The 16,051-nt window shown below is 36.4% G+C and overlaps 1 protein-coding gene across 4 annotated transcripts in view; it reads left to right on the top strand.

Annotated features, from left to right (window-relative positions):
* The window catches only part of LOC106065401 (uncharacterized), a 127,357-nt gene that overhangs the window by 58,385 nt on the left and 52,921 nt on the right, over positions 1-16,051 (top strand). For all 4 annotated transcript variants that reach the window (XM_056026096.1, XM_056026094.1, XM_056026093.1 and 1 more), the window contains one exon: positions 3,651-3,761. The gene's annotated coding sequence lies outside the window, so the exon portion shown is untranslated. The remainder of the gene's footprint in view (positions 1-3,650; positions 3,762-16,051) is intronic.

Raw genomic sequence — 16,051 nt, 5'->3', positions numbered from 1 at the left:
TTTATTTTAGAATTGATTGTCTCCCCGTTGGGATCAAATAAAAATGGAACACATTCGCAATAGCCTTCAGAGTAGAATTTAGAACATGATGCAAATCTAGACCATTAGGCTCATTAAGACACCATTTAGAAGTGTAGAAGTGGAACACGCACAGATCTAGATCTAGAGCATGGTGTATATTATAGATGATGCTGTTGACCTAATACAAGATGTAGATTTTGAGAATAATGTTTTTCTAGGATCGCATCACAATTTTTGCACTAAACTAAAATGCTGAGTTTTCTCTAGGGGTGTAGTAATTAGTAGTAATAGCAGTTATGGTGGAACCCTAACCCATAATGTCCGTATGTTCATTTCCATGTTTCATCACACCGTAGTAAGTTATTGTAGAATTGTAACTATTTAAATTTAACTTTTTACAAATAAAAATATAAAAAAAGCCCAGTAAAAGAGGTTAAAGAAACATATGACCTTAATATCATCTGTCCTGGATACCGCATGGTTTGAAAGAGGCACTTTAATTTAAACTATCTTATCTTATCTTATCTTATTACAGACGTTATTTCAAAAGAGAAGATTATTGCGTCCTACTCATTTCATGTGTCAATCTAGTCCTGCAAGTTAATAAGTGACAAACACTGCTAAGTCGTTGCTTTTCGTGACTGATTCAATGCTCTGTCTAACAGCAATGGGGAAGAAGAAACACTTGCATGGATAAGTCCTAGCATAAAGAATAAGGTTTGTGCCTTTATCTTTGTGTCCTTCTGAGTATTTTATTAGGTTTTGTTGGTGTACTGGTAAATTATGGTTTGGTGTTTTATGTATTATTGTTACTTTACTTTTTTTTGGCATCCTGTAATTTCATTGTATTTTCAAAATTTTTTTACAAAGCTAATATCATCTCAGTCTGTCTGTCTGTCTGTCTTGTTAAAAGGTTTGTACAGGATATATCTCACGCACCCTTTCTCGAATCAAGCTGAAACTTTGCACAATTGTTCATTGGCACAGACAAAACATGTATCTATAAAAAATAATAACATATTAGTCCATTAATTAATGGTAATTAATTATGTTGTTTGATACCAACACTGGAGATTAATTCTTCAGTATTCACAGACACGGTTAAATGTATAGGGTCTCCACCCCTTAGTTGATTGAACACTTTATTTCTCTCAAAACTATTCTCAGATCAAGTGGTAACTTTAAACAATAGACCTCATTCACCAAAACGAACAGTAACGTGACAATATTGATAAAACAACGGAAGAAAAAAAAAACATGTCACGTGATAGCCATTCTTGATTAAAATTAGATCGTACTTTGTATAGAAGAGATAGGGAAACTCGTGGCTCAATGTTGTTCATTTACTATTGGTGAATGAGGTCCATTATTTATTGTAACTAACGAAACATGAATCAATTAAACAATTAACCAATTGGTCAATGAATTATTGGTAATTAATTATTCTGTTTGATATAAGGGAAGTAACTTCTACATTATTTAGAGATATAGTTGTAACTATATGTAACTGCGGAGTTCTTCCCCTTAGATAAGCTTTGATTTCTTAGAAGTTTTTTTTTTTTTTTAGATATGTTTCTTGTTGCATTGAGTTTAAAAGTTTTATATATCTGTTATATAAATAGTTAATTAAAAAAGTTTCTCTCTGTAATGTATTCACGTTTCCAAATATAAGTAAAGTAATACGCTTATAGATCAGCAGTCTGGAACTATATGACTCACTACCCTACCAATATACACTTTATATGTATATAAGTGTACATAAATTATATATATGTATATAGTATATATAGATCTAAATACTAGTCTCATGTAATCATTATGCATTATTTCCCTATTTAAATTTTAGCACTGTATCTGCCAACTCTTATTTGAAACTTTAATTATTTGTACAAAAAATAATAAGATTTCAAAGGTTGTTTTTTTTCCTTCAAAATGTTCCACACTTGAAGTGCATTTGGTGGTCACGTGTCATTTTCCTTTTTCCGTTTTCTCCACTCTTTGAATTCCCATAATTCAATCTTTTGCTGACATTAGAGCCAATGAGTGGTTAGCACGCGCAACGTTGAAAATCTTACACTTCCTGTTCTTTACAAAAAAAAATAAATCTCCAAGCAGACGATCTTTTCGTTTTGTTTTTTCTTGAAATGTATAGTGTTCATGTTTTGTCTAATTCTCATTTCGTATTACCTCCCTTACTCTTTCCTTTTCTTTACCCCCCCCCCCCCACCCCCGCCCAGTTAAGTTTGACCTTGGAATTTATTTTAAGTAATTTCTTTTTTAATCGTATATTTTAAGAATTAAAAAAAAAAACTATTTCTAAAGCGCTTACAGAAATTGAGAACAGTTGTTTTTTTCTACTTTCCGTGATAAAACTTCGTACTTTCTCTTGTTCTCTCTTTTTTCTCCTCTCTACGTATCTCGTTTTACAAAGCTTAGGCCTATATCAACTCATTCCGTCTGTCTGTCTGGTAAAAAGTTTGTACACGTTGTTTCTCCCAGACCCAATCTCGAATTAAGCTGAAACTTTGCACAATTATTTCTTTTACATGACAACATAAGAATCAATTTAAAACAAAAAATTAACCAATGAGTTAATTAACTGTTGGTAATTAATTATTTTGTTTGGTATCTTTAACAAAGGAAAGAAATCGTACTTGACAGATGTGGGGGCATAAGTTGAATTTGTCCCAATGAGGACTCTTGAACCCTGAGTGAACTTTTTTATGCATTTAAAAAACAATCATGTAAACATTCACCTAGATACCCCCTTCTTCTCTCCTCATTTCAAAACTGGTTCAGTTGATTGGATCATAGCGCATTGAGAAAAGTTAAAAACTAAACAAAAACGATTAGTAAAAATATTTCTAGTCGCACAAATTTATTGTGTCTAGGTCAATAGTACACATAATTGCATGACTGATCAAAACTAATTGATACAATCAGACCGAAAAGTAGAAGTTCCCCTTTCAGAACTTGTGGTCTATAGGGCAGATGATATAAAGGTCGTCTGTTTCATGGTTAACGAGGGTGTCATGTGGCCAGCACAACGACCAACCGCCTTTACTTTTCAGGTACCCCATTACTGCTGTGTGGACTCAGAGGCGCCCAAAGATCCCGAAATTTAAAATTCCAGTCTTCACCAGGATTCGAACCCTTGACCACCCGGATCGGAAGCCAAGCGCTTTTCCGCTCAACTGCGCCTCCCTTCGGTGTAGCAATGCTCTTGAATGTGTTTTATCTTAGCGGCTGTACATTATTGTGTTAATATAATATAAGCTTTTTAAAAATTATTTTTTAAAGTATTTTTTTTTTATGTTCTTGTGCAGGCTTCCTTTTTTTCCATCCACTGTGAAATCTTTTCTTTTAAAAATCGTTTTCAGCTCGTCATTCTGTCTCTTTTCATTTTTCCGATTCCTTTTTTTTTTTTTTGCTCCTCCTTTTTCCTTTTTTTCCCCTCCACCCGATTGTCTCCCTCCTCCTCCCCCCTCTTTCCCGCCCTATCCTCACTATCTCTCACTTTTGCTCTCCCCCCCCCCCCCACTAGTCCATCAGAACTGACAGAACGAGTGAACGGTCAATTAGATCCATCAGTTTCTATGCAGCTCTAAGGTTTCCTCATCTTTCTGCAGTGCACCCCCCCCCACACCAGGAAGCAGTGGCTGCAGCGGAACCGGAAGTCGTCACGAAAGTCCAGGAGAAGGATTACGAGGATATGATACGTCCATGGCAATGAACAGCTCGTAAGTTATATTTTGTACAATTGTAGTGCTTCGTGGCCTTTCTTTGTCTTGGTAAATTAGGTTCATGCATGTTTGAACTTGAAATGGATAAAAGAAAATTAAGAGGGAGGTTTGAAAATTGGAAAGAGAGAAAAATAGAGAGAGAGAGAGAAAGATAGAGATAGAAAGAGAGAGATAGAGAGAGAAAGAGAGAGAGAGAGAGAAAGAGAGAGAGGAAGAGAGATAGAGATAGAAAGAGAGAGGATGAGAGATAGAGAGAGAGAGAAAGAGAGAGATAGAGATAGAAAGAGAGAGAGATAGAGATAGAGAGAGATAGAAGAGATATAGACAGAAAGAGAGAGGAAGAGAGATAGAGAGAGAAAGAGAGAGATAGAGAGAGAGGAAGAGAGAGATAGAGATAGAAAGAGAGGAAGAGAGATAGAGAAAGAGAGAGAGATAGAGATAGAAAGAGAGATAGAAAGAGAGAGATAAAAAGAGGGAGATAAAAAGAGAGATAAAAAGAGAGATAGAAAGAGAGATAGAGAAAGAGAGACATAAAGAGAGATAGAGATAAAAAGAGATTGAAAGAAAGAGGTAGAAAGAGATAGAGATAGAAAGAGAGAGAGATAGGAAGAGAGATATAGAAAGCGAACGCAGAAAAGAGAGCGTTTGAGATCTGACTACGTAAAGAGAGGTTGAAAGAGTCAAGTACAAAGGTGAGATGAAGAGAGTAAGTGAGGGAGAGAGAGAATTTAATTTAGAGACTGAGAGAGTTAAGTAGAAGCAGATAGTAGAAGAGAACGAAGGTCAGGTAGAGTAGGATAGACAGATGGAGAGAGTGAGAAAGAGTGTGACATGGTCAAGTAAGGTCGATACTTCCACTTCTAGTCACTGACCAGTAAGAACTTCTTTGACTGGCAATGTTAGAAGTCTTATGTCTTGGATGTCTGGTGGAGCTGAGTGGATTGATGTGTTGTTTGGTGGATGCAGCTTTTTGTGATCGCCTTTAAGTGTGTGCGTGTGTGTGTGTGTTATCGTCAAAGTGCGAAATGCATTCACTCTATAGAATGACTAGTTCTGTGTCAGGCAAAGAAAAAAATGTCTTATTTAAAAAGATAACGACACAGCGACCAACCGCCTTTACTTTTTCCCAACTAATGTCAGGCACCCATTCGAGCTGGGTGGACTCAGAGGCGCTCAGAGATCCAGAAATTAAAACTCTCAGGATTCGAACCCGAGAGAGAACAAAACGCCGTGAGAACCACTGATAGACGTTCAAACCCATAGGAGGACAATAAAAGAGAGAAGACTTCACCAAGGAGGACAGAAAATCAAAACAGAAAATAAAACAAGACAAAGTGAACGTTAAACACTAGGCTTACAGAGTATTTCAAGAGAAAACTTTAGTAATTCATAAAGAAGTTAATTAATAAGTTTCTCAGACGAAGGGACTTTGTAGAACTGTTTATCATTCGCTAGATACAAAAAAAAAAAAAAAAAAAGTATGGAGCTCCATGCAGGACATTTCCTTCTAAAACTAGATGGTGGTGAAAAAAACTATTCATTGGGTAATTTTATTCTATGTTGTTGTTATTTTTATCCGGGTGGGACTTAAAAGTCAATTAGCTCAAACTGATGGCAAGAATTTAAATTAGAAAATACCTTATTATAATTATTCTTAAGTTATTTAGGTTGTTTTAATTTTAACAGCCCACTGAGTGGATTATAAAGTTCAATTTTAAGATGAGTGGATTTATATGCTGGTATAAGCACTTTTTTTTTCAATGGCGAAATATGTGTGAATATGTCAAAGAAATATGAATGGCAGTGAAGCCTTGTTGAACAAGATCTATTTCACTTCTTGTGGTCTGTATCTCAAACAAATATAAATGGCAGTGAAGCCTTGTTGAACAAGATCTATTTCACTTCTTGTGGTGTCCAAGATCATCTCAAGAAAACATTTGTGATCAAATTTAAAATGATATCCAGTCACGTGGTTTTGTCTTAGTAGTCGCATTTGCCTTGATTACAAAATAGACAATTCTCTTTATTTGTCTTTCAATTCTCTCTTTTTTCTCTTTTCTCTCTTTCTTTCTTTTTTCTGTTTCTTTCTTTGTCTCTATTGTCTCTTTCTTTCTGACTTTTTCTCATTATATTTTACTCTTTATTTCTTTTTTACTCTTTCATTCTTTACACTTGTTTCTTTTTCTTTGTTTCTCTTTTTTTCTTTTTTTTCTCTCTTTTTGCTCATTCTTTGAATTTCTCTCTTAGTCTTTTTTTAAATACTTTTTTCGACTACTCTTTCTTTCCCTCTCTCTCTCCAACCTTTTCAAGTAAATTGTCTTGTCTCTCTTTTTTTCTTTTTCATTTTCTCTCTTTTCGCTCTTTCTCTCTATTTCTCATTAACTCCCTGTCTCTTTCTGAATAGACCTAATTAAACATTGGCACAGCTTCTAATTGTAGGCTCCACTAGCCTTTTCAACAAAGTAAAAGCTATCTACACCGCTGAACGCAATTAAATTGTAAACAAAATGTATAGTGCACTTAAAAGACAATAACTAATCATATATCAGCAAATTTAATTAATTTTGTTTCTTCCAAACTTCCATAATAAATCAATAAGTGTTTGTAAGAGTTTGTGCATTATTAGAGTACGAAATTTTAAAAAAAGATGAATATTTATGAAATGCATTATAATGCTTGTATTACTTTAAAGGGATTTCCCTTTTTATTGTGTAATTGTCATTCTTATAGTCCTCACACATCGCTATTGTTCAATCTTTATAGTTGGACGAAGGGTAGAGGATACCTGTAAACATAACACTGCTCGAGTCGGGAGTAGAACTCGAGTCCATTTGATAGGAAGCCAAACGACTCTTGTTACTCAGCCACGTATCACACACCGTATAATGGAGAAATCATTTCTATTTGCCTTGACGTTTTAAGCATTCTAGAGAATGCCGGATTTCTCACTTTGTCTATAACATCCGTGTGTTCTAAGCCTAGGTGGCCAGGATGTATTAATGGCTTTGTCTATAACATCCGTGTGTTCTAAGCCTAGGTGGCCAGGATGTATTAATGGCTTTGTCTATAACATCCGTGTGTTCTAAGCCTAGGTGGCCAGGATGTATTAATGGCTTTGTCTGTGTTCGTTTTACTCTGGGTTTTTGTGCGTGTGTCTCAGAGTGTCTCTCAGGGGCGGAATGGGTGTTAAGATCGGCCCGGGCATTTCTATACAATCCGGCCCACAAATTGTAGGCTTATATCATACGAGGAGCATCCAATTGTAGGTCTACCTAATGATGTATCGATAACTGAACGCATGCATACAATGAATCTTCATTAGTAAAAAAATATATAGGCCTTATGTTGCTTTTTAATCGCCAAGTGTGTAGGCCCTAAAAGGATGAAGCCTACTAGTAGCCCTGCCAACGCATATAGACTATTACATTATTTCGGGAAAATGTGTTAGATTAAATTAGTATTAATCACACTATAGAGTCTGGAAAAGATTTTTTTTTAAACACGAAGCTCAGAGGGTCCCTTTTTCAAGAAAATAGTATAAAACATTTAACAATTTAATGTCACACTTTTTATAGTCTAATTCTTAAGGCCCTTTAGGTGGCCCAATCGGCCCATTTGGGTACCGGCCCACTGGGCATTTGCCCAAATGCCCATATGACCAGTCCGCCCCTGGTGTCTCTCTTTGTGTGTCGTTTTGTGTGTAGCTTAGTGTGCCGCTTTGTGTGTCGTTTTGTGTGTGTCGCAGATAATAATAATTAAGCACAAATTGCATCTCGCCACAGTGCAGGGCCATCTTCAAAAAAAACAATCTTCATCTATGTGTCTGTGTGTTTCTGTCTGTGTTCAGTCTGTGTGTGTGTGTGTGTGTGTCTATGTTTCTGTCTCCCTATACCTGTGTGTGTGTGTGTGTAGTTCGCGGTCTCTTGTCTAGATCTCAATGTGTATTACGGCCTGCTACTTCAGAGTCACGATATAAAAATGTTGGGTTTAGTTCACAAATTAACATGTATCTCTGGTCAATCCCTGTTGTTGTCTAATGCTGAGAGTTAGAAAATTAAAAAAAAAAAAAAAAGGCTTTTAAAAGGTCACAATGAAAACGGATCACATCTGGGCTTCTGGTGTTTTTAATGCGCACCACCGGTGGAGGCAATTAAAAGGCTGCTCGTGGAGGGGTTGGGGGGGGTAGCCTAACAAGCCATCTCATTGCATCTATTTGCTGCTCTCTGATTCAACACTATAGTGAGCACCTTTTTAATTAGTTTTTTTTTCTGCCCTTAACCCGTACGCCCCAAATGTATCCCCCCCCCCCGACACCCCACATGCTCTCACCGACTCCGGCAATTTGTAGATCATTTTACTGACACTGCCGCCCCGACTTCCGCCCATTTCCTTCTCGTATTTAATTAATAGAACAAAAAAATCTGTCCAACCCCCCCCCCCCCTCATCGCTATCTTTCAGACTGGCCACCTGTTAGTATATGTTGTAGCTGCCACAGCAGAGAGGTTTTTTTCTTTTCTTCAAATACATGACTCTTTTATTTCTCTCTTATTTTTCTTTCAATTCTCTCTTTTTTTTCTCTCTTTTCTGTCTTTCCATTCTCTCTTATTTCTCTCTTTTCTCTCTTTCTTTCTTCCTTTTTTTTCTGTTTCTTTTTTTGTCTCTATTTTTTTCTTTTTTTCTCTTTCTTCATTCTTTCTTTCTAACTTTTTCTCATTCTATCTTACTCTTTATTTATCTCTTTTTCCTCACTTTCATTCTTTATATTTGCTTCTCGTTTTTCCCTTTCTCTTTTTTTATGCTCATTCTTTTAATTACTCTTTCTTTCTCTCTTTGTCTTTTTTCCCCCTTTTTTGACCTCTCTTTTTCTCTCTTTCCCGCTCTCCACCTTTTTTAAGCTAATTGTCTTGTCCTCTTTTTTTTTCTTATCATTTTCGCTCTTTTTCTCTTTTTCTTATTTAGTCACTCTCTCTCTCTCTCTCTCTTTCTCTCTGTCTCTCTCTCTCTCTGTCTTCTCTAAATCTCACTCTACTGCTGTGGTCTCTAAGCGGGCGGCCAATACCAGGACAATGACGCTAAGCTAACCAACAATAACACTCCCGTGGACTCTGTATTTTGACAAGACTACTTCCTGTCCAGAAGCTTTGTTATCATTTGATAGTCTTGATGTTTACATTAGCCTACTGCTTCAAACATTGTAGATCCCTTTTTTTTTTTTAAACCCATCTCTGGAAGTATTGTAATCAAGTACAAAGTACACCAAGGGCGGCACTTGTAGAGGGAAAGCCAAGTTGAGGGAGTCTCTCTTCTTTTTCCACATAGTATTGGCCGATTAGATTACTTGCGGCTAATTTTAAGTCACTTCGTGGGGAAGATTGTACAGAGTGTGTGTCTGTGTGTATTTGAGAGAAAGTTAGAGAGAGAGAGAGAGAGGGAGAGACAAGAAAGAACGTTCAGAGAGAGAGATTGTATTTCTCTGATTCTGTTGTACACAACACATTTTTATTGCTTCCATTTTTTTTATTTCATTGCCCCCCCCCGTCTAAAAAAACCTTTTAGTTCTTATCACTTCCCCCCCCCCTCTCTCTCTCTCACTCTCTCCAACTTTTCCTTTCACACACTCTCTTAAACTTACCTTCTCTTGCATGTTTTCACACTTTCTCTTTCTTCTATCACACTTTCTCTCATTGGCTCTCATTTTGGTCTTCTCTGTCGTCTCTTTCAGTCTCACACTTTTCATCTTTCTTCTCCCACACATTTCTTCTCCCACACTTTTCTTCTCCTACACTTTTTTCTCCCACACATTTCTTCCCCCACACATTTCTTCTCCCACACATTTCTTCTCCCACACATTTCTTCTCCCACACATTTCTTCTCCCACACTTTTTTCTCCCACACATTTCTTCTCCCACACTTTTCTTCTCCCACACGTTTCTTCTCCTACACTTTTTTCTCCCACACATTTCTTCTCCTACACTTTTTTCTCACACACATTTCTTCTCCCACACTTTTTTCTCACACACATTTCTTCTACCACACTTTTCTTCTCCCACACTTTTCTTCTCTCACACTTTTCCTTTCTTCTTCTCCCACACGTTTCTTCTCCCACACTTTTCCTTTCTTCTTCTCCCACACATTTCTTCTCCCACACTTTTCTTCTCCCACACTTTTCTTTTCTTCTTCTCTTCTTCTCTTTCACACTTCTCGACCTCACAGTATTATATTTTCCTCTCCTTGTTCTCTTAGACTATCTTTCTCTCACACACCTTCTCTTATTTCAATGTCTCACTTTTTTTTTTGGTCCTCTGTTCTCACACGTTACTCCTGCTCTCCTCTTGATTCCCTTCCTCCTCTCTTCAACACTCTGTCTCCCCCTCCCCACTTCCCTCCCATTACCCTGAATCTGTTAACTTTAAACGCTGCACTGGACTTACCCATAAGCGACCGGAAGTAGCTCTCCGCCATGTTTTTTAAAGCTTTGGCTTCGACTATAGACACAGAAATAGAGAGAGAGGCCAAAGAGACAAATTTTTCTTCTCTCATTTTATCTTATATGATACAGACATTTTAATATGCTTTAATATGCTATCTCTATCTAGAGTGAAAGAATAAATAAGCTTCTAAAGACCAACTGTCACCTTTAGTTTTATGAATTTATATGCAACACAATTCCCATAGTCCCGATCCATCAAAAAAGAAGGAACTAAAATCTTTTTGCAATCAATCTGCTTTTGTTTATGACTTCCGGGTGAAATCATGAAATAATACGACAGACATGTTAGCATCGCTTCTAATTGTTTGATCTAGATTTTGATTGAGATCTTATAAGAAGTGATGGCTCTCGTCAGTTGCTTGTCTCGTAGCGCTTGTTAAGGAATAAATTCTAGAGCTTGTACAGACTTGTGTATGTGTGTTGCCATTGTTTATGTTTGTGCGATAGTGTGTCTGTATGTGTGTGTGGGGGGGGGGGGGGGAAGGGAAACTATTCACATAAAAGGCTAGTACCCTTTTGTATATGCCTCCCATGCCTCCTCTTTCTCTCGTAGAAAATTTTGATCAATTTGAAATTAAGATTACGCGCTGCGAAAACTTGTAGTGGGAATATCACCACTCCACCCAGTGCTACTGGTTACGTCCCTGGTTACGTCTCTGGTTACGTCTTTGGTTACGTCTCTGGTTACGTCTCTGGTTACTTTTATGGTTACATCCCTGGTTTTGTCTCTGGTTATGTCCCTGGTTACGTTTCTGGTTATGTCTCTGGTTACGTCCCTGTTACGTCTCTGGTTACATCCCTGGTTACGTCTCTGGTTATGTCCCTGGTTATGTCTCTGGTTATGTTTCTGGTTACGTCCCTAGTTACGTCCCTGGTTATGTTTCTGGTTACATCTCTGGTTACGTCCCTGGTTACGTTTCTGGTTATGTCTCTGGTTACATCCCTGGTTACGTCCCTGGTTATGTTTCTGGTTATGTCTCTGGTTACATCTCTGGTTACGTCCCTGGTTACGTTTCTGGTTACGTCCCTGGTTACGTTTCTGGTTACGTCCCTGGTTATGTTTCTGGTTACATCTCTGGTTACGCTATAATATCAGATATCCATTGGATATAAACAAAAGAGTTATTGTATTCTACAAAGTCACACTTTAAGGATAGTTGAAGATGTGAATCGTTTATTGGGACAAGTTTTCATTCTGCTATTGAGCTCAACATTTCTCACTCTAATAGGCTTGGCCTGGTTGTTGTAGGATGGCTGACTTCCACAGATTGTTTAGAAGATAAATGAGTTTCTTTTACGGGCCTATTAGATACCTTTAAAACTACTAATAACAACATCTATCACAATAACATGACGAAGAACTAAGTCCAGACCGTTAGATACTTTGAATATAGTTTAATATGGAAAGGCCACAGTCGTGTATATGTCTGTTATAAGATGTTGTCACCATGAGGTCCTAACAACAACTGAATAATATAAACATCAACAAGGTATAACCCATAGTCCTATACCGAATCCAAATGTCGTGATTAAAAAAAAAATCTTCTCTTTTTTTTAAAGAGAATAATTATATTTAGTATGCATATAGATCTAAGTTGGACATAATTCAAAACAACAATTAATAAGTAGGTTTTCATATAATCGCGTTAACTGGCCCACTACTCTACATTGTAACACACTAAACAAGCAAAAATACATTGTTCACCTATCCAGAAAATACAGGCCAGACTTCATTTTCATTCAAGAAACAAATATAGACACACATTATAAATCACGCAAATACACATCCGACATAGGGCTGAAAGAGGGCTGGTTTAGCCTAGGAAGCGAGTGTAGAGGGGTAGCTATTTTTCTAGTCTCAGATAGGTTTAAAGTAGTGCATGCATTTATGGACACCAGGGGAAGAATAGTAATCATTAGAGTAGAATCAGGAAATCAAACATTTACACTTGCAAACATCTACGCACCAGCAAAGAGCGCGGAAAAACAGGATTTTTATGAAAATTTAATCGATATACTAAACAATAATTATAGAGAGGATACGCTTATCATAGGGGGGGGGGGATTTCAATTACATAACTTCTGCATTAGATAAACAGACTACTTTGGCAGTGGGCCCTCCCTCTCGTAAAACCTTTCCGAATCTTAATTTCTTAGAGGAGATAGAGAGGAATTTTAATTTAGTTGATGCTTACAGGACACTAGAACCTATGGGTCGTGACACCACCATGGTGCATAGGTCATACCCCGTCTCGACGCGCTTAGATAGAGTGTATGCTCCTAATCATTTCTATATAAGTCGGGTGTCACATCTGGAAGAAACACTAGAATACACAGACCACAAAGCGGTGTTAGTTACTTTGGACATAAAAAACAAAGAAATTAAAAGAAAGTCATCCCACTGGAAATTTAACAATTCTCTGTTGGAAATTCCCCTTTTCGTGGAGTTAGTTTCTACTAATCTAAATTCTTACTTACAAGATATACAAGATCCACATTTCGATTTAACACAGACATGGCCTCTCCTAAAAAGTTCTATCAAGCAGCAAAGCCAGTTAATATCTACATTAGCTCAGGGACGTAGGAGGCAAGAATATGAACAACTCAAATACACATTATTACACACGGATGATGAAATCGTTAAAACAGAAACTCTTTTAAAACTAGAGGAATTAAACAAGTATACTTATAGGGGTGCTGAGATTAGGTGTAAAAATTACTTAAGTAATGAAGGTCCTAGTAAACTATTCCTATCGTTTGAACAGAATGTACAATCAAGTAAAATAATAAGCAACATCATAGATAGTGAGGGGAATAAAGTAGATGATTATGAAGATATTAAGAATATTTTTACAAAACACTTCACTACTATATACAGTGAAGAGCCAGTATATACTGATGCTCAAGATAATTTTCTAAAATTTTGCAACCAGCTGGACAAGACAGATGAAGATCTTTTAGGGAGTGCATTTACGCTAGACGAACTCAGGACTGCCCTGGACTCGACTAAGAACAATAAATCACCCGGTCCAGATGGCTTAACATTTGAAATCTATAAAACCTTCTTCCCCCTGCTTGGTCCTCTCTTACTGCGACTATATAGCGACGCCATTAAACTGGGACATTTTCCTCCAAATTTTAACGAAGCATACATCACACTTTTACCTAAGAAATCTGAAAATAACACTTCACCTAGCGACTATAGGCCCATTTCACTTCTCAACACGGACTATAAACTTCTCACAAAAATGATTTTCCTAAGAATGAAACCACTCATAAACCAACTTATCGGACATGACCAGTACTGTTGTATCCCGGACAGAAACATTGACGGCATGACGCATTTTTTACGGGATTTTATCATGTACAGTAAGGATAAAAACCTCAATGTGTCTCTTTTATCTGTAGATCAAGAAAAAGCCTTTGACCGAGTAAGCCATAGCTTCCTGTTCAAGGTGCTTGAGAAATGTAAAATAAGTTCCCTGTTAATCAGATATATAAAGCTTGTCTATACCAATGCAACAAGTAGATTGATAATTAATCATTCTCTCAGTAGGAGTATCCTCATACAAAGGTCTGTCAGACAGGGCTGTCCCTTATCCCCCTTCTTGTATATCCTTTGCTTGGAACCCTTCTTGGAATCTGTAAGATCTGACCCATCCATTATTGGGATAAATATACCGGGTCGTTCCTTCTCAACCATCAAAGTCAAAGCCTATGCGGATGATACAACCTTTTTTCCATCTTCAGAGCAAGATATTGAGAATATACTAAAGAAATTTACATTTTTCGGAGAAGCTAGTGGTTCAAAAATAAATATAAATAAATCCTCTGTAATGGGACTAGGGAAATGGAAATTCAAAGAGAATTGCGCTTTCAGAATTGTTGATAAAATCAAGATTTGTGGTATTGTCTATACATGTAATCCTTTGTTCTATTGTAAAGACCAGTGGGAGAATATTTTTGTCAAAGCCTCAAACTTAATTAAACTTTATCAGCACACAGGTTCTACAATATTTGGTAGAGCTGTATTGATAAATAGTTTGGTCATTCCAAAGATTGTCTATTTAGCTAACATTACAGAGCCACCTCCTAAATTCATAAACAAGCTGAACAAGTTAATTAGAAGCTTTATATTTAAAAACACTATTAGGAGCATTAAGCACACTACACTCATTCAAAACAAAGAGGATGGGGGGATAAACTTGCAAGATGTTAAAATAAAAATACAGTCGCTAAGGCTAAAATTTGTAGGTCAAGTAGTTAGAAACCCAACAAACTTTCCGTTGACAATTTACTATTATGGTTTAAGATTAAGTAGTCTTCTTCCAATACACAATGATACTCCTCACTATTTTGGTACAGTCACTCATCCATTTTACAGATCTATTTCAAGAGTTTTACCTGGTAATGAACATTTAATACACAACAAAACCAAAGAATCATACACAACACTTAAAAAGCTGTTACAGGAAAGCCTAGTGAATAGGATTAAGTGGGGGAGAGTTCTTGGGGTGACAGAATTCAAGGACACATTCATAAACCTACACAGTAAACATATCCCACCAAAAGCTAGAGAGATTAGTTATAGACTTATCTTTGGGATGACCCCTATGGTTAGAAGACGGGCAAATGACCGTGAATGTATATTATGCCACCTTGAAAATGCTGATAACGAAAAACACATGTATTTGGAATGTCCATTATTCCTTCAAGTTAGAAGTACTGTAATGGACCTATTGGAAGCAAACTGTGGCAATTATGTAAATGTTAACTTGTCTATTATTTTAAACAAGCTGCCAAAACTAAAAAATAAAATGATACATAACTTTAACTTGATTATTGTTTCCGAATACAGGAATCTTGTTTGGGCTACCTGGCTCAAATGTCTACATAATAATAAGGTGTTTGATCCTAATCACTTGGAATTAACATTGAGAAAAATAATGGACTTTAGGGTAGAGAATTATCTAGTTTGATTTTCATATACCTGTATAATGCTCATGTAGTTTTTCAGAAATAGGGTGTTGGGGGTCAGGGATATCTGATATTGTGTTGATTGTTCTGGAGTAGAGTATATTTGTATCATTTTTCTGTCTTTAGTGGGTTCATTGGTTAGGTAGTATGTCTTTGATATTAAATAATATTTCTATTACTGTTATTATATTTTTAGGTTAATCACTTTTCAATTGTTTATGATTTAATACTTGTGAATTATGATAACTTACAAATAAAAACATATTAAAAAAAAAAAAAAAAAAGCCCACAAAAGAGGCAAGATGGCCCATAAAAGAGGCATATAAAGCCCCAAAAAAGAGGCAAAGGAAAGAGGCATAAAGCCCAAGGATTCCTATGATGATAAAGCTAAAACTGAATAGCGCAAATTCTGAGGTTTCCTTTTTAAATAAAAAAAAAAAAAAAAAAAAAAAAAAAAAAAAAAAAAAAAAAAAAAAAAAAGGATTTTTTATATATTCTTTTTAAGGAAATGTTTTTTTCTTGAGGATTTAAATAAGAGATTGACCCTTTACTAAACAATTAGATTAATTAGATATTCATTCTAAGACATCAGATAGGCCAGGTTCACATTTAACTTCACATTCAGTTTCACCTATCCTTTGGTCTACTGGAACGCTGGGTCACCACACAAGATCTAGCAACCTTCTTTCTCCATTCTTCTCTGTCATTTATCTTTGATAGAATTTCATACTGATGTTCTTTCTGAAAATATTAAAACCTGCCCTTCTACCTGCCTGGGTGGACCACTTCGGGGGCTGATTTTGAGTTTGTGTTTCCACA

Source organism: Biomphalaria glabrata, chromosome 4 (genome assembly GCF_947242115.1).
Source record: "Biomphalaria glabrata chromosome 4, xgBioGlab47.1, whole genome shotgun sequence".
Classification (NCBI taxonomy): Eukaryota; Metazoa; Mollusca; class Gastropoda; family Planorbidae; genus Biomphalaria; species Biomphalaria glabrata.
Note: the sequence above shows the minus strand (reverse complement) of the source record. Positions and strands in the feature narration are given on the sequence as shown.